This window comes from Canis lupus, chromosome 4 (genome assembly GCF_011100685.1).
Source record: "Canis lupus familiaris isolate Mischka breed German Shepherd chromosome 4, alternate assembly UU_Cfam_GSD_1.0, whole genome shotgun sequence".
In the NCBI taxonomy this organism is placed as follows: Eukaryota; Metazoa; Chordata; class Mammalia; order Carnivora; family Canidae; genus Canis; species Canis lupus.
Genome location: NC_049225.1, coordinates 71011197 through 71029750, shown reverse-complemented (window position 1 = coordinate 71029750; position 18554 = coordinate 71011197). Strand labels below are relative to the sequence as shown.

The 18554-nt window shown below is 45.0% G+C and overlaps 1 long non-coding RNA gene across 1 annotated transcript in view; it reads right to left on the bottom strand.

Annotated features, from left to right (window-relative positions):
- LOC106558692 overlaps positions 1-18554 on the bottom strand; it is a 50286-nt gene that overhangs the window by 4505 nt on the left and 27227 nt on the right. Inside the window, exon 4 of the long non-coding RNA XR_005358551.1 lies at positions 7957-8011. This is a non-coding gene — a long non-coding RNA (uncharacterized LOC106558692). The remainder of the gene's footprint in view (positions 1-7956; positions 8012-18554) is intronic.

Below are 18554 nucleotides of genomic sequence, written 5' to 3'. Positions count from 1 at the left end.
GTAAGAAAATCCAACTGATAATGGATTAAATAAGAAAGGCACTTCATTACCTTATAGAGAATTACATCTAGATGCCCATGGTTCCAAAGTTGGATTAGCAGCTTCATGATTTTATGGGATTTTGTGAGGATCTCTCTGATTCGACTGGCCTTTCCTTCAATTTCAAGATGGTGACTACTGCTTTATGTATCATGGTCTTGGGGAACAGGGTACCAAGAAGCAGGGAAGTAGGTGGTTGGCTCAGGCCTTTCATCAGGAGGAGACTTCTTCCCTAAATCCTCTGTAGATTTCCCTTGAAGTCTCATTCACAGGCTAATTCCTAGACAAATCACAAATCAGCCTCTCTGGCCAAACACATTACTGTCTGAACAAAACCGGGGTTCTGGTAAGAAGGAAGAACACAGGGGATCTACCGAGTGGGCAGCATTAGTGCCTGCCATCCTCCACTAAACTGTAAATTCTCTGATGGCAGAAACCAATCCTTACTCATTTTTATTTATTTACGTTTTACTTCCAGGGTACAGCATAGCACCTGACAAGAGATGCTCAATAAACATTTGTTGAATGAATAAAAATGACCAAGCACGGATAGTATAAGAAAATAACAAACATGGGGAAGTAACAAAGTTATGGAAATGTACAAATTCTTATAATCTTGGCCTCTGGCCTCTAACTCTCAATTCCCTTCACTGAATGTAACTCCGAGAAAGGAATGAGTCATAAAAGTGGGTTGTATCTCAGGGCGGTTGATCTAGCATGAGTAAGATGGAAAGTCGGAAGCTTATGGGCAGAGAGACTGGGATAGCTGTTGAGATGCTTTGAATTTAAAAAAGGACAGCTGAGATTGTTCACGGGAAGCATGCACAGCAAGGGCAAGCTCCACGTGCCCCATGAAAGGCGTGGTTGCCGGAGATTCTGCAATCACACCCAGAAGCTGCACAACCATCCCAAAGAGGCAAAGAAATGGACTCTTTGATATTTTAGGAGCAAAGAAACCTTTGCCCAAAGCATAGTGGTATCTCCTCACATTTCTTCAAAAAGAATTTGGCCACATGCCCATTCCTAAACCAGCCACTGGAAAGGGGACTGGAATTAGTGTGGCTGATTTAGGTTGACCGTTCGGGGTGGGATGGATGCCAGTGAGAAAGTGGCATGGGGGCCAGACCTGTGTAGGGGTGATTGCCGCAATGCAGATTAAGAAATTTCAAAAGCCTGAACTCTTTTTATTTATTGCGGGTAAAAATAGTTATGGAAGTAGGATGTAAGAGATATTTTAAAGAGAAAACAGTCACTCATTGAACATGGTTGGGGAGGTGCAGTGAGAGGAAGAAATCCAAGAGGTTCTGAAGTTGCCTTTCTCCTCAAAATTGATCTATGGCAACAGGGGATAGGGAACCACTTACTATTTCCAGAAACTTGGAACCTATTCCCAGACTTCAAGTTCAGTTGTGGTTAACAATGAACAAACAAACAAAACCCAAAGCAACTAGCAGGATGCAGGACTCAGAGCACTTTATCATGTGGCTAGCCAGGGCTAAGGTCAGCTAAGAACATCATATGCAAAGAATTCTTCATGTGGCTCATGACCACCTTACCTCCCGGAAGGTTGAAAAGTGATAAGGAGACACGTGATTCTGCTGCAAATTTTGAAAAGCTGGGACAAATTCGCTAAGGACAACTCTGCAGAAAGTAGCAGCTTAGACTTTGGGAAGGCAAAGAGGAGGAGCTCAGCTCAGTCAGACATGGGCTGTCACCATCAGGCGGGTGGATCCTGGGAGTTCAGAGAAAAGATAAGAGGTTGTGTACTCCCAAGAAGACGTTCTGACTACAATTCCATTTGGTGTGGATGGCACAGGACGTGGAGAGTGGGGGGCACAAGATGTTTCATGGTTTCCCAAGGTGCTTTCTGATGACCCTCAATTTTAAAAGACTATCTGTTAAAAGATGGAAGGAGTTACCATCCCCTAACAGGTAAAACCATGACCGTGGGGTCAGATAGAATAGAGGATAAGTCCTGGCACTGACCCTTAGGAGCTGTGTGGCCTCAGAGAAGTTGTGCAACTGCTCTGTGCCTTCATTTCCTTATCCTTAAACCGGATGTAAGAAGTCCTTCCCAACTGGGTTGTTTAGGATAAAGATGCTAATGTATGTAGAGCACATTTTCATGACGCCTGGCACAATGTCACTGATAGCTGTGTAAATATGTTCTACAAGTATATTGGAGAATCCACGATACAGATTGTAGAGAACACAAGAAAAAAATATTATTTTCATCTTTTAAATACTTTTTAATAAAAAGGGAAGAATTAGGAAAAAAATCAGAATCAGTTTCCACAGTTCTATTTTCTAGAGGAGTCTCTTCAGCACGCTTAGAGAATTCAATCAGTAGAGAAAAATGCAAAAGAAAAACGGGAAACCCCCTGCCCCTGTTAACAAGCCTGCTGAGCTCCCCTCGCCAAATGTAACCACCGCTAACAGTTTATGATTACTTCCAGAAACCATTCAAAAACAAGTTTTACTTTTATTTTCTTATTTTTGTTTTAAAGATTCTGTTTATTCATTCATGAGAGACGCAAAGAGAGAGAGGCGGAGACACAGGCAGAGGGAGAAGCAGGTTCCCCGCAGGGAACCGGATGTGAGACTGGATCCCAGGGCCCTGGGATCATGACCTGAGCCTAAGGCAGACGCTCAACCGCCGAGCCACCCAGGTGCCCCAACAAGTTTTACTTTTAATTAAATGCTAAATAAGATGCAAAAAAACAAAATATAGAAGTTAGTCAAATACAGTGCGTGGTACAATATAAATCAGCAGCAGAAGCAAAAGAGCACACACACCCAGTTCTCCTCCTCTTCCTCCCCCTTCCTCCCACCCCCTCCCTCTACCCATCTCCTCTTTCTTCCCTTCTCCCCATTTCTTCCTGTCCTTCCTTTTCTTTTCTCCATGCCAAATTGGGAGACTGGCACTCACTGGCCTGAGAGAACTAAAGATCCAGCCAAGAGAGGAGCCTGCCCTGTGCCTGGCAGGGCTGAGCAAGGTCAACAGGTGCACCTCAGTGATTTATCTCTGGGAACCAGGAGGGCCCAGGGAAGAAATGAGGGAAATGCTGCTCCTTGCATTTAAGGTACTTTGGCGACAGGAGAACTGGATCCCGAATCTCAGAAAGCACATCAGCGTGGATGCCCCCAACAGACTAGTAGCGAGCACCTTCTAGAATGGGTTAGTAAAGAAGCTACGGGAAAGGAGATTCTTAAAGGCCAAACTGGACCTGCCTCCTTCTCTTTTCTGACAGGTTTACTAGACCTAGAATCTACAAGGAATGCTGTAGACACAGTGAGTCTGGGTGTTGTGAGGCAGTTGACAAAGTTGTTGGTGATATCCCTATGGGGAAGTAGAGAATGTGATCTGGGGACAGACGTGCCTGTGGCTTCCTAGTTGGTGGGGCCACCAGAGGTAAAGGCTGCTGAGGAGGGGACTTGATAGGTGGTGTCCAGGAAACTTCATCCACATCCTCCTCCTCAGCAAGGCCGTGCTTGGCAGGAGAAGTTAGCCTTATCTGATATCCTTTTTCTTTTTTAAAAGAGAACATGCTTTGGGGCACCTGGGTGGCCCAGTTGGTTAAGCATCTGCCTTTGGCTCAGGTCACAATATCAGGGTCCTGGGATCAAGTCCCTCATTGGGCTCCCTGCTCAGCGGGGAGCCTGCTTCTCCCTCTGCCTCTGCCCCTCCCCCAGCTCGTTCTCTCTCTCTCTCTCTCTCTCTCTCTCTAACAAATAAATACATTTAAAAAAAATAAATAAAGGAGAATGTGCTTTTTTTTTTAAAAGGTTTTATTTAGTTATTCATGAGAGACACACAGAAAGAGAAAGGCAGAGACACAGGCAGAGACAGGCAGAGACACATGCAGGCTCCATGCAGGGAGCACGACGTGGAACTTGATCCCGGGTCTCCAGGATCACATCCTGGGCTGAAGGCGGCCACTGAGCTGAGCCACCTGGGCTGCCCGAGAATGGGCTTTGATGTTACATGTGTAAATCAAAATCGTTTTAATTTAAATATTTTAATATAATTTCTAATAAAGTTTAGTTACTAAAACCACATACATTTATTTATTTATTAAAGATTTTATTTATTTATTCATGAGAGACACACAGAGAGAGAGAGAGATTGGCAGAGACACAGGCAGAGGGAGAAGCAGGCTCCACGCAGGGAGCCCAACGTGGGACTTGATCCCAGGTCCCTAGGATCACGCCCTGGGCTGAAGGTGGCCCTAAACCACTGAGCCACCCGGGCTGCCCAAATCACATACATTTAATAAGAAAATATCCTTTTGATGCTTCCCCACCTTTGGGAAGGGAAATTTCCATCATCTAAGTTCTTTGTGCTGAACTGATTGCAAAAATTGCTAGAATTATTCCCCCATTCCTATATATCCATAGATATATAGGACCAAGACCTTGTGGCATCTTCCATCAAGAGATGTCCCTGTCAAAAAAAAAAAAAAAAAAAAAGAGATGTCCCTGTTCCTCGAACAGAGGGATCTAGCCACTTGCTGTGGCTAATCAAACGGGGGCGTGGTGGTATAACAGATCTCAACCCAAGTCTTGAGTAGCTGAGCGTGTGTTTTCACTTTCTCTCTGCCACCTCGATACCACCAAGCCCAGGCTCGCCTGCAGTGTGAGAAGAAACACTCACGTCGACACCCAGCTGACAGCTAGCATACTGCCGGCATGTGAGCAGGGCCAGCCAGCCCCAGCCAGCCCCAGCCAGCCCCAAATCTGCCACCTGGCCACTGACAAGTGAACAAGCCCAGTCGAGATCAGACAGGCCTGGCCCCGATCGGCAGAACTTTCCAGCCTATCTGTTGACTCGTGAGCAATAATAAAGGCTTATTATCTTAAGTCACTGTGTTTGGGGTTGGTTTGCTACATAGCAAGAGCCAATTGTTACAGGCCGCATGCACCTCCTGCTCTATGTCCTGCTACGCCGGCACTCACACTCTTTGCCTCAGCTATGTTCTGAACACACCGTCGTGTTTGTTCCTCAGCCTCACAGATGCAAGACCTCTGCCTGGCTTGCCCACCTGCTCCCTCCCCCATCCTTCATCTGGCTGATTCCTCTCCTCCCTGGAGCCTCATCTCAGGCATCACCTTTGCAGCATTCCCAGGGCCCCCCTTCCTCCAGCCTCTCCCCACCTCCTGCCTCTCCTGCGTGTTGCTGGTCCTCATTGCGCCTCCGTCACAACCCCTACCCTAGGTTACAGCAGCTGTGAATTCAGCTTTCCCTTCTTGCTTCACTAGGAATTCTTTGAAGGTAGAAATCTTGTCCGCGGTCTGTTACTTCAACAACTACTTCAATTCCTTACATGCGGTCAGGACTCTCAAAGTGTTTGTGCCATGGTATGGTTAAGTGTGCCAACGAGCTAATGAACAAACCCAAAACAAGAGAGTGTATTTAGTCTTGAAAAGAGAAGATACAAAGGGCATTAATGATGCAAAGTTAATATATCATGGTATATATATATACCATGAGCTTGGGGATAGGTACAGGTCACCAAGTAGGTCTTCAATGGTCCAGCGCAACCAGTTGATACCTTTCAGCTCCTTTAGCCACCCACTCCTCGCAGGCAACAGGTGCTCTTCAAAGCCGAGGTCACCACTGATGAAAATGCTTGTCTCTGTGAGGAGTCCCTGAAAATATCCTATGAAATCTGTCTTTTAGCTGGGGCCCAAGATCACGCATCACAATGCCTGGGAAGCCTGTGGAAGCTTCCATCCACAACTGAGCTGCTGTTTCCATCACGTTGAGGAAAGGCAATCCTACACACAATATGATGAGAGCACCCACAGCATTTATTGGTCACCTCAAGGAAAAGACTCCAAAGTAACAAGATAACTTTTTTCAAAGAATCTTTTCAGACTCGTCATATGGAAGAGAAACCCTCTGTCAAGAATCCTAAAAAAGCCAAGCGAGGACCACTGGAGGTTGAAGTCAGATATGTGTCTGAGGGGGTCTCCTAATAATTAGATTTGTTTTAAAATGGAGTGAACAACTCATAAGAAATAGTGCCCCTTTTTTTGTCCTTGGAGATGTCCAAAGAGAAATTGGCTGACAACAAGGAAGTTTCATGCTCTGGAGTCCCCTGTGCGTGGCTATTCAGCAAAAGATAGCTCCATTTGAGAATTACCATGTGCCCGCTTCCCAGGAACTATCTGCACTGATGACAAGTATCTGTCAAAGGGCGGTAAACATGTGTGATGATACCTGCTTAACTCCAAGACTCTTTTCATGCAAACGGCATTACAGCCTCAATCATATTTGCAGAGAACACCATCCTCCAGCTGGACTAAACAGACCAGAGGTGGACACTTGACACGAGCCTGAATGCCAAAGATGGAAATTTGGGGATCGTGTGGACACAGAGAGCTGCTCTGCTGAGACACACACAAATAAATGCTGAGCGAGCAAATACTATGTGCCAGGCACTGTTCTGGGCGTCGGTGAGCCTGCAGGAAACAAACCAGATAAAAATCCCTGTTTCACGAAACTCACATTTAGTACAGGGCCAGGAAACAAAGATAAGAGGCAGAGAGACAGAGAGCAAAAGAACAAGGCCTCAGTTTCCTGGCAGGCCCCTGAGAATTGCCTGTGGGTTCTGTGAGAAACCTCAATGGTTCTCCAATAAACTCCCTGCTTGCTTATGCCCACTGGAGTTGGTTTCTGCTGTTTGCAACCCCAAGGGGCTTAACTAAGATTCCACGTGAAATGCATTTGGCTTCACCCCCATCCTCTTCACAACCACTTTGGGGCAGGTGGAGCAGGGCATCTTTTTAAGATCGATAGGTCAGAAGCCAGTGGAAGAGAACGAGAAAACTTTCCTTGCCATCCTTCTACCGATCAGTTCTCGAATTTAGGGGCCCTGGCTTTCTACTTTCCATAATAAGGAAGACGGAGAGAAGCTGCTTCCCCAGATATTCAGGATGGCAGAGCAAAGGTTACATGATAGGCAAAGTTTCATGCTCTCTACCGCGTCCAGGTATTATTATTATTTAATATTTCTACAAAACTGTGTGATAAGCAAGGAAGTACATTCTCCACCCAGGCTTAAAATAATAAATAAAATCATTCCAAAACAAGGGGAAAAAAAGTTCTTTCCCCAAGAGCTTAGAGGGGAGAGGCACGTCGAACAATACAGGACAGCGATGTGGCCTGAGATGTGTTCAGGAAGTTTTAAATAGACCGTGTCGCAGTGTGGTCAGGTTTCCAGGGGCTTTTTGAGAGAGCAAAGGGAGAGCTATTTGGATGGCCTGGGGCCAGCGTGCTTATGGGAGGAGGGGTCCAGGTCCTAGGACAGTGTACCCCTCCTCCAAGGAGCCGCTGGTCCTCAGGCTTTAAGTTTTGGAATCTTCAACTTATTAAGAAAGAGGGTAAGAGATTACAACAAAACAAAACAAAACAAAAACAAAGAAAAAAAACAAAAACAAAAAACCCAACCAACCAACCAAACAAAACCAAACAAAAGCGCCTTGGCCATTTCACCAAATCTGCTTTTATTTTAATGACTCTGAGATGCAGATCTTCTTTCAATATTCTGCTTGCTGATTAATTTCCTGTTGACTCTGAAGGTAACTAAAAACCTCTTGGATGAAGCAGAAATAGCCCTAATGCAAGTGATTCTTAGTAATGGGATTGAGTCACTTGGGACAGCCTTCAGGGGCTTCCTCTAAGCTCCTCGTGAGTGGGCGCTTTTTGGCACTTGATAATGTAAAATGTGTCCTCTCATAAACATGTTCAACATAAAGTCATTCTCCTCCCTCTTCCAGTGTCCTGGGAAGGTCCACCTCTGTTCACTTCTAGAGGCACAGCACTAGCCAAAGTTGTGAAATCCGCTCTGCCTGCTGTCCTCCTTCTGCCCAGATCACTTTCTTTGACCTTTCCCAGCAGTTTTTGACACTTACCTCTCTCTCCATGTTCAGGTTCCTCATTTTGATGTAGTCACTCAGTTATTACAACCTGCAGAAAGAAAACACTTTTATATTAGTCATGTACACTTGAGTATGAGCTTACATCAGATTACTTCTCCTAGGGGCACCCACCTATAAACCCTTGCATTTGAAGGGCAGGGAGGTTTAAGGGAAAAAAAACAGGGCGATGGTTGTTCAAAGACTCCAAAATCCCCTTCAGTTGAGTTTCTTGGGCCAGGCACTTCACTTCTTAGCCTTGATTTATTTTCTTAATTCTATAACATCAGAGGTTTAACTGGATCATTTCTAATAGCAGGGGGGATATTTGAGGAGAGCTGGAGCCTCCCCAGGTCTCGGAGCCAATCACATTGTGTTCAGCCTCTTTCATCTAAATGCCAAGGGATCCGAGGGCACCTTCCAGCAACTGAGATCCAATGTCTGAAGATTTTCTGTCTGGGAAAGTTCCTGCCAGGATTTTATGCAAGGAAAGCCACATTTATTATTCTGGGTATTTATTCACACCTAAAGTTCCTAATACTAACTTCCTAAGACTACTTAATACGGCATGATCACCACGAAATAAGTTTATAACTAAGAAATGTAGGAACACACCAGCCCTAAGCTCTCCGTGGAACTGCCAGCCGCCTCTTGTCCCCACGTGTGCCCTTCCCACGTGGCTCCCCAGACAGCACAGTGGTTTCCAACCTTGGCTGCACATAAATCCCCTGAGGAGCTTTTAAAAGTGTGGTGCCCAGGTCACCTCCGGGACCAGCTACGTCAGCCTTTCTCTCTGCAGTGGGACCAGACCACAGTATCTGAAAAGCCTTTGGAATTCCAGCTTTCCTCAGCATTGGGGGGCTCCTTTCAGGATGTACGTAGGACCCAAGGATCCTCGGAGGGGAGCACATCTCCCAACCCCTGGCTGGCTGGAGGAGTTACTCTGCCTCACTTTTCTTCTTCTTCTCAAAATCTCTGTGGGTTGAGGAGTCTCCATTGCTTTACTTCATTTCACTTGGAAAATCATACTTTGTATGTACCTTCTTCTATTCAGCCTCATTTAACCTTGAATACCCCACAGGTCAGCCTCTTGGGCATCCAGTCGCTCAGACTCTGGGGTCTTCTTGTCCTTTAATATGCTCAGTTAGGGCCACCTGGGTGGCTCAGGGGTTGAATGTCTGCCTTTGGCTCAGGGTGTGATCCCAGGGTCCTGGGATCGAGTCTTGATCGGGCTCTCAGTGGGGAGCCTGCTTCTCCCTCAGCCTGTGTCTCTGCCTCTCTCTCTCTGTCTCTCATGAATAAATAATTAAAATACTTAAAAAAAAAAAACATGCCCAATTAAATTTAAGTGCTCGCTCAATGTATCTAAGGATTCCTAGGGATCTGCATTTCCAGTGACACCTCTTCTGGCCCTTCTCTCTACTCTCTGTATTATCTCCTACCACCATCATCCATCTTTCCCATTTTTCTCCATGGTCAACACCTTTCCCATTCCTTCATTCTCTCAAAGCACCATTCACAAAGGACTGTGTGTGTAACAGGTTTTATGGATAGTTTCGTGCTAATAACAGGCATTATTGCACGGAACACCACAGGCATCAATTTAAAATTGAACATCAAACTTCACCATCCCAAGATCCAGCAGCCATGGAAAATTCCAGTCACATGGAAGTATTTTTTATTTTTTGGCCACACCTACTCAAAAGACTTTGTCATCTCTTCTTTTGCTGTTAGACTCTATTCTCCCAAATTCCTGATCATTTTTTAATGCGAGGAAATTCACCTTTCAACACCTTGGGCTAAATAAACTAGCCCCTGATGACTTTAACACATCTCCCTATGCTCATTTGCTTGGCAAAACAGAGGGCCCAAAGCATAAAGGAATGCACAGAGATCAGCCTAACATTTTCCTTTTATCCCACTCGCTTTTCTGAGCAGAGACACTCTCTGAGGTCATGACTTCCATGGGTCTGCTCTCCTTGTTCTGTTGTACCCATTCTGGTCTGATATCAATTCCTTGACCTAGCAATCAGTCCATAGCTGAGGAGCTACGAGATCTCTCTGCTAGACGCTGGTGTAGGCAGCAAAACATCAGAGCTGGAGGGACTCAAGGGTAGCCCAGCTCCTCCACTTAGGGGTGAGTAAAATCAAGAGCAGCCTGGTATCATCAGCCAGGGAGAGCGGAGTGGTCTGTGGTGGGCACTCAGGCCTCCCGGATTCACACACAGTTGTACAGCAGTGTGGCCTTGGACTAACTTCTCTGTGTTATTATTAGCTTTGAGGCTAATAATAGAATCCATCTCATCATGCCAATAGGATAAATGAACGATTGCATGCAAATGCACTGGGAATAGTGTTTGCACACAGTACATCCTCAATCTTATTATGACCTAGGGTCCCACAGTCAGTTAGGAAAAAAAAACAGATTGAGAATCCAAGCCTTTGATCTCCTGTCCTCTGCACCTCCTACACGTCGAGGTAATAAAAGATCACATAGGTAAGTTTTTCACAAAATCTTGCCATCTGGCTGGGTAAACAAAGCCAAAACATCTAAAACAGTCAGGGCCAGCCATTAAGGAATGACTGAAGGATTAAAGCAGTGCTTCTTAAGCAGGGCTACACATTAGCATCATCTGGGAGATTTTTCAAAGTCCTGATGCCCAGACCATACCCCAGACCAATTAAATCAGAATCTCTAGGGGAGCGTGGGACCCTTAGCAGCAACATGTTTTAAATCTCCCAGGTAATTTCAGTATTTAGCCAAGGAAGAAAATCACTGATTGGAGCAATCATGACCCTCGCCCGCCCCCCTGCCATGGGCCATCTCAGATCAAAAAGGGGACACGATTTGCTTCTGATCACAAGTACTTTGGAAAAGAATCTCAAGACTCCTTATTCAGTTATTTTTTTAAACTCTTATTTATTTTTTAAATTCAGCTATAATTAACATACTCTTAAGTGGAATTTAAGAAACCAAACAAATGAACAAAGGGGGTGAAAAGGTCACTATTTTTTTAAAGCTACCATTGATTAGGACTTTTGTGTGCCAGGCTAGACCCTTCTGGTGCCTTACCTCGCTGACACAGCACAACGATCCAGTGAGGCCGGTTCTATAATGAGTCCTGCTTTATAGATGTGGAAACCAGGGCTTGGAGAGATGAAGTTACTTGGCCAAGTAACACAGTGACAATGTTCTTGGATCCGGGACTCAGGCATAGGCCTGCCAGCCCCGAGCCCATGGACACAGACCGTGACTTGCTCTCACCTCTCTGCCCCCTGAAGCGTCCTTTCTCAGATATCCCTCTCTCCCCTGCCACCCACAATCTGCAGGCAGAGCACTTCCCAATCTGTCACCACCACCTCCACCCTCCTCAGCACCACGACCCAAACCCCAATGTCTGTCATTTTTATAAAATATTGTTCTGCTTTTGCCTTTGCTCCCATCTCCCTGCCCCCAAAGAGACCAACTGTCCCCTCTCTCTCACAAATATTTATACAGCCTTTTTCTTGCTAATTCCCACTGTTAGTTCCCTTCCCATTTCTAGCTACTTTTACATCTGGACTGCTGAACTTCTTTATAGCCTCCCCAGCCTACTTCTACTAAAAATATTCAGCACAGTGTAAGGCAAACCTTTGTCCTCATCTGCTGTGTTCTCATCCCCAGTCTTTCAGAGTATAATTACCTCGCTCTGAAAAGCCTTCATCAAAAGAGCTTACATTTTCTTTTCCTTTCTAAAGCTAAATTCCTTACTATGATGTATTAATTATCTATTGCTGTATAACACTATTACAGCAAAATTACTAGCTTAAAACACCACACATTAATTATCTCATGATTTCTATTTATCAAGAGCCCAGGAACAACTTAGTTGGGTGCCCCATCCAGTATCTCTTGAGACTCTCATCGAGGTGTGGATTGGGGCTGCAGTCTTATATGAAGCTTAACTGGGGAAGGATCCACTTCTGAGCTCATTCAGGTGGCTGCAGCATTCAATGCCTTGCAGTTGAAGGTCTGAGCACTTTGATTAGGAACCCAAACTTCAGCTCCTTGTCATAACATATCCTCCACAGACAGCTCACAACAGAAGCAGTTTTCTTCTTCAAAGACAGCAAAGTAGGAGGTCTCCTTGCAAGTTAAGGATTACAATCAGGGCAGCCCGGGTGGCTCAGCGGTTTAGTGCTGCCTTCAGCCCAGGGTGTGGTCCTGGAGACCCGGGATCGAGTCCCATGTCAGACTCCCTGCATGGAATGGAGCCTGCTTCTCTCCCTGCCAGTCTCTCTCTCTCTCTCTCTCTCTCTCTCTCTCTGTGTGTGTGTGTGTCTCATGAGTAAATAAATTAAATATTAAAAAAAAGAATTACAATCATCTATACTATAATCACCTACACATAATCTTAGTCTAATTCCCTTTGCCATGTCCTGTTGATTAGAAGCAAACCAAAGGGTCTGTCCACCTTCAAAGGAAGGGATAAAGACATGGATACCAAGAGGCAAAGATCATGAAGATAAGCCTCCTTAGACTTTGTCTTCTACAATGGGCTGCCAGCACTATTCCCTCCCCCAAATCCTGCTGCTCCTTCTGAGTGTTCCCTCTTCTTTCTACACCTCCTCTTCCTGCCTCCTGGTCTTTGCCCAGATTGCCCCAAATTTGGAGGGCAAGGGAAGTGAAATTTCTTCCACCACCCAACCCTTGCTCTAAGGACAGGAAAGGCATTTAGGCAGAAGCCCTTCAATGTCAGTTAAGGTCATACAATTTGGCAATGTAACCCAGGGTAAAAGGGGTCAAATTCCACCCCCCCAACATAAAAGGGGCTCAGCACAAGTTTACATGAAATAGTCAAATGTATACAGATGAGAGGAATATAAGTTTGTCACGCTAATCAAATGGCTATAGTTGGAAGGAAATTAACCCTGTTATGATGAGGTGAGTTTAATTTTGGACATTCAAAGAGAAAATAAATCATAAGCCAGGGTGGAAACCCTTCCACTCTTTCCCACTGGCCCAAACTCACCCATGTAGATGATATAGATACAGATACAGATATAGAGATAGAGATAGAGATAGATGATAAAGATACAGATACACTGCCCCCTTTAAGCCAGTCATCTCAGAGATCAGAACTCACTCTTTTTCCTAATGAATCAGCAGAAGTTAGGCTGAGGAGAAAGCCCATTACAAAGGATGTAAAAAACAAGAAAATACCAAATGGTGTAGGACTTGATCATTTTCCTAGGGAGTGGTAAGTTTTACCTTGGGAAAAAGGTATATGAGAGTATGAATCAGAATTAGTTTGAGCTATAAAAACCACAAAATTCCCAAATAAGAATGACTTAAACAAAAATGAAGATTGTCTCTCTCTCTCATGTTCAAGAAGTCTGAAGATAGCCAGAGCAAGGTTGGTAAATAACCCATGGGGGCAGAGAAGCAGACTCCTCTATGCTGCTGTGCCAAGTACAACCTCCATTCTCAAGATAACTTCATGGTCAAAGTGATTGCCAGAGTCCTCCACATTGCATCAGTCTTTCGGTCAGTAAGAAGGAGAAAGGAGGAAAGAAAAGCATCCTCTACTGTATCTAAGGAGACACTATGGAAGCTACACACAGACTTCTGTTAACTACTCCCACTGATCCCACTGGTATCATATAGTCACATCCGGCTGCAAGAGAGGCTGGGAACTGTAGTATTTATTCTGGTCAACTAAGTGTCTGAATAAAAATCATCCATGTCAAAGGGGCAAGTGCTTATTGGTAGACAAAAAGCATCCTGCTACCCAGGTGTAGTGACATGAAGATGCACCCCTGCCTGTCCCTGCAAGGGAGGACATGCTACCCTAGCTCTTGGGAGTACCATCCATGGACAGCCTCCCACTCAAGTCAGCTGCAGGGAGTTGCCTGACTCAAGGACTTGTCCACGTTCAGTGGCTGAGATGGGGGCATGGAAGTTGGCCTGTCAGCCAAGTGGAGGACAACTCTGACAGGCCATCTTGGCTCCAGAGCCCCTATGGCGTTGACCACGGTTGCCATTGGGGAACTTGTAGGTTCTACTTCTCCTCATCTCAATCCTGCTCCCACTTCCTCCTTTTCACAGCTGTTGACCCCAGAGGACTATGTAATAAACACTCTGTGCCCCAGGCTCTGGTTCCCAGGGAACCCTACCCACGAGAACAGGGGAAGAGGATTTAAAGAGAAAAGATGCAGAAAGTAAAGAGAATAGAGAGAGTTAGGAAATAAAGAAGTACATGAGGCTCACCATTAGTCAGAGTTCCCCAGAGAAACAGAACTTCCAGGATGTGTGTACATGGGTGCAGGCATAAATATAGAGATTCACTCTAAGGAATTGGTTCACACAATTTCAGAGGCTGGTAAATCTCAAATCTACAATGTGGCCTGGTAGGCTGAAGGCCCAGGACAGCCAATTGTGCAGATGAAGTCCAAAGGCAGTCTTGGTTCAGGGAGGCTGGTTTTTTGGTTCTGTTTAGGCCTTCAACTGATTATTTGAGGGCCACTCACCTTATGCAGAGTAATCTGCTTCCTCCAAGTTTGCAAATTTAAATGCTAATCTCAACCAAAAATACCCTCCATGTTGACACATAAGATAACTTTCAGAGACAACCTCTTGGGACCCAGGAAGCTCCCCAATGGAACCTCCACAGATCTCCCTTCATCCCCCAATAATCACATGCATACATGTACACAGGCCAAGGTAGTAGACATTTGCACTTAGGGTAGTTCACCAGAGCAAGATTCCTGATGTCAGCATCCCCTCTGATGCCCTGAAAAGCTGTAAGACTTCACTAAAACCCTGGGTAAAGAATCAGTCCAGGTATTGCATATTAACTTCAGGAAAAGTGACAGGGGTTGGGATCCAAAAATACAAAATGGAGAGTGTTTCCTTTCATCCAGGACAGAAATGGCAACAGCTGGAGCTGCCATGCGACATGTATGTACAAACAATAAGTGAGGCAGGAAAGGTCATTCTGTCCTGCCTTCCATGTCCAAGTGAGAACAGAAAAGAAGAAGCCATCAGAAAGATTCAGCAGGCAAGGCCTAGCATATCCTCCCAGCTCAGGGCTGGCCTGGCGCCTTTCAGGTTTCCCTGCCCAATTCCATCCATTCTTTACCGTCCTTATACTTATGCACCCTTTTACAACTCCTTTTTGTTCTGTTAGCTGTACGTTAAGTATGTATTATAGTCATTTTTGTCTTTTCTGTTAGATTTTGGCAACCCAACTACAGTGATGATGTCCACTCTTTAATATGTACTTACAAGAGCCAAGGATGGCTTCACTTCTCATGTGCCCTCAAAAAAAGTCAGGACCAAGAGCCTATCATTAGAAAGGCAGATTATAACAGAAGGTGTGTTGGTCATATGTTACCATAGCTTTCCTGGCCAAAAAAAAAAAAAAAGAGTATATACCCTATAAATGACAGTGGGAGATTTAGAAAAAAAGCAATTACTTGTCCTCCTTTTCTTTGTTAGGATATATCCAAGGTACAAGAAAAGAAATTTGGAAGACTCAGAAGAGAGTTTAGAGCAGGGCAGCTTGTGCTGATTAAAAAGCCCAATCCTCCTGGGAACCGAGACAGAGAAAGAACATGATTTGTTCATAGTCGGACAGTTCATTAGTTGTGAAGCTGGGTTCTTAACTCAAGTCTTAACTCCCATGATATGCTATAAACGGTACTCAGGTTTCCCAGCTTCTTATTTCCATTCAATAAACCTCATCATTTTCACAAAAGCAATATCGCATGCCAATGGGACTTTCCAGTGTTTTCTGATGGGCTGGCAGATGGTCCTTAGACTCTTGCTGAACCCTGACTTGTCTTCTCATTGCATCCCCAACTCCGTCCTCAGTTTCCTTGCCAGGCACAGGGCAGAGAGAGGATCCTGCTAATGCTTCCCAGTAGCAGCCTACAGAGCCCCAGTCTCTAGGGATTTGCAACACCTGGCATTTTATTGGTTTATATAATGGTCATCTCCTCTCCACTCCGACCCTCATCAAAAGTGCAATCAGGCACAACAAAATGACTTAAAAAAACAAAAAGATATTTAGCATACCTCCTTGAGACAAACACAACAGCTATGCTTCTGGCATCGCAAACAAAGGCCCTCACAGCCCCTCCCCCCAGGAAAATTAATAATACATGGAGATTTTCAGGAATTGCTAGAAGTGTGACACCCACCCTTTCCAGATTTCCCGGAAGAATTCTGATTCGTTTCTGACAAATAAGCTCCTTTAAGCATGTAATGAGATTTGATTTGATTTTTAGACCTTTGTAAATGTTTTCTGTCCATCAAACCGTGCATCAGAAGAAATCACCCTGCACTGGACCTTGCGGAGGGCTATCACCCAGTGTAAAGAATGAACTGGAACAGGAGAAGGCAGGCTGAGCACCTTCAGGCAGGTCTGGTCTCCAGCTCCTGCCACCCCTCTTCCGGCCTGCAGGTCAGTGACCATAGGAAGGCAAACACCTACACTCTCGCCTGGCACCCGATTGTGGGGGGCATGCTGCTCCCCACAGAGCAAATTTCACTTTGCCTTTTGCAGAGGATGAATGTTACTCACTTTCCCTTCTGAGGGTTATGTGATGACCTGCTATGGGCCACATCTTCAACTGAGTCATGAGTGCCAAGTTGCCAGGCATGCCCACTCGATCATATTTGACACGCAGAAGTTCTATAGAAGCCCCCACCCACAGAAGCAACTTGACAGCACAGTCCAGACCAGCTCAGCTGCAAGGCAGGAGGACTGGCGGGGGGTGGATCTCACCCAGTCCCTCAGACATTTGCCCTGCACCCGGCCCAGACCCTTCCCTGTCCTTCCCTCCCTCTCCACGCCCACATCTCCAGGCTGGTCAAATCCGGGTTTAAAGGCACCAGCCTGATGTACCCTTTCTTCAGGAGGTTGTGGCCAGTTTCTGGCTGCAGGAATGCGGCCCCCTCCAACAGCCCTCAGCCAGAGCACACTGTGCTCCTATTTCTCTTCCTGTCACCTTCCGATTCATTTCCTGTAAGCTGTGACCCTTTCTGGGGAACATTAATTAACCATGATGTTTTGTTTGTTTTTTTTTTCCATCAGAATTCTAGGAAAGTGACATCTCTCTGACTCACACTACTGCGGCTTAAAAAGTATTTACTAAAAGAAAAAAAAAGTATTTACTATATTCGATTGAGGCAGATGAGTTTTGTGCTAGATACTTACTGTATGGATTTACGACCATCTGTAACCATTCTGGGAAAGAAAAAAAAGAAATCAGCACCACTAGCTGTGAATAAAGCTCGCCGTATCACTAAAACTGAGTGAAAACATATGGGATGAAGTATCTTTAAATGATCTCATAAATGTCTTTATTTAGAAATACAACAGACTTCCTTTATAAAGCTAGTTTCAAAAATAAAGTTAACACCACCCTTGGACCTTATAGTCCACCACTCGTTGCTTGATAAGAGAGTGGTTTTACAACCTATATTATCATCTACCTAAAGGGTTTTACAATCCATACAGTCATAAGCTTGCAAAATAAACTATGCAAATTTATGTGGACCAGGGTCTAAATTAATTTGGGTCTAAATAAATCAAACCCTAGCGAGACCATGATTTAATTAAAAATTGAAAATATGACTCATGGCACTTAAGTCTACTGATGTGTCCTGCCAAGGGAGGCGTCATCGCTATGACAGAGACAAATGCAGGAAAAGCTGGTGGATTCTTCAACGTCTAAATAGAGAGAGGTATCAAGATAAACACGGAATTCTAAGAGTTCCTATAATTGCTGAAATCAATGTTTTTATGGCAATTTCAGAAGGAGGAAGCTCTCAACATCCATTCTGCAAATAAAAAGGCATTAGTTTTTTTATTGTCACTTTTTCTCCCTCTACTTTGGGGTTTTCATGGTTCCCCTTACCATCTTGTGACTATGTATATACTTCTTACAAACTTTATTTTTGTTCCTGTTGTTACTTTGCATATTACTACTTGTACAAACTAATTTTTTTTTTACATTTTTTTTTATTGGAGTTCAATTTGCCAACATATAGCATGTCACCCAGTGCTCATCCTGTCAAGTGCCCCCCTCAGTGCCCCTCACCCAGTCACCCCAATCCCCCACCCACCTCCCTTTCCACTACCCCTCATTCATTTCTCAGACTTCTATTTTCTGAAATAGGCTCACTGCTAGCAGGGCCCCTGCTGTGTCCCAGGAGTTTCTGCAAATCTGTTTGTTAGGCTTCCTTCCTGGGATATATGCATATCATCTTTCACCTGGCTGAGGCCCCTCTTAGCCTTGTGTCCCCAACAGGGACCTGTGACCCCTGTTGGGTGACCCTGGGCATGCAGCAGATTTCAGGTCACAGCATGTGAGGCAGGGATGCCTGAACCAAAACCAGGACACAGGAGCCGACTAGCATCTGTTAAAGATATGGGGATGGTACTAGGTTTTCCTGGAAACCTTGGGGGACCCAGTCTGGGAATCATAGATCTGCATCTGACTCCCATGTTACAGGCAGTACAGGTGGAGAGGAAGCAGGGGCCCCAGCAAGACACCAAGTAGATTAGGTTTGTCTCCATTCCAGCTCTGTCCTCTGGTCTATGTGC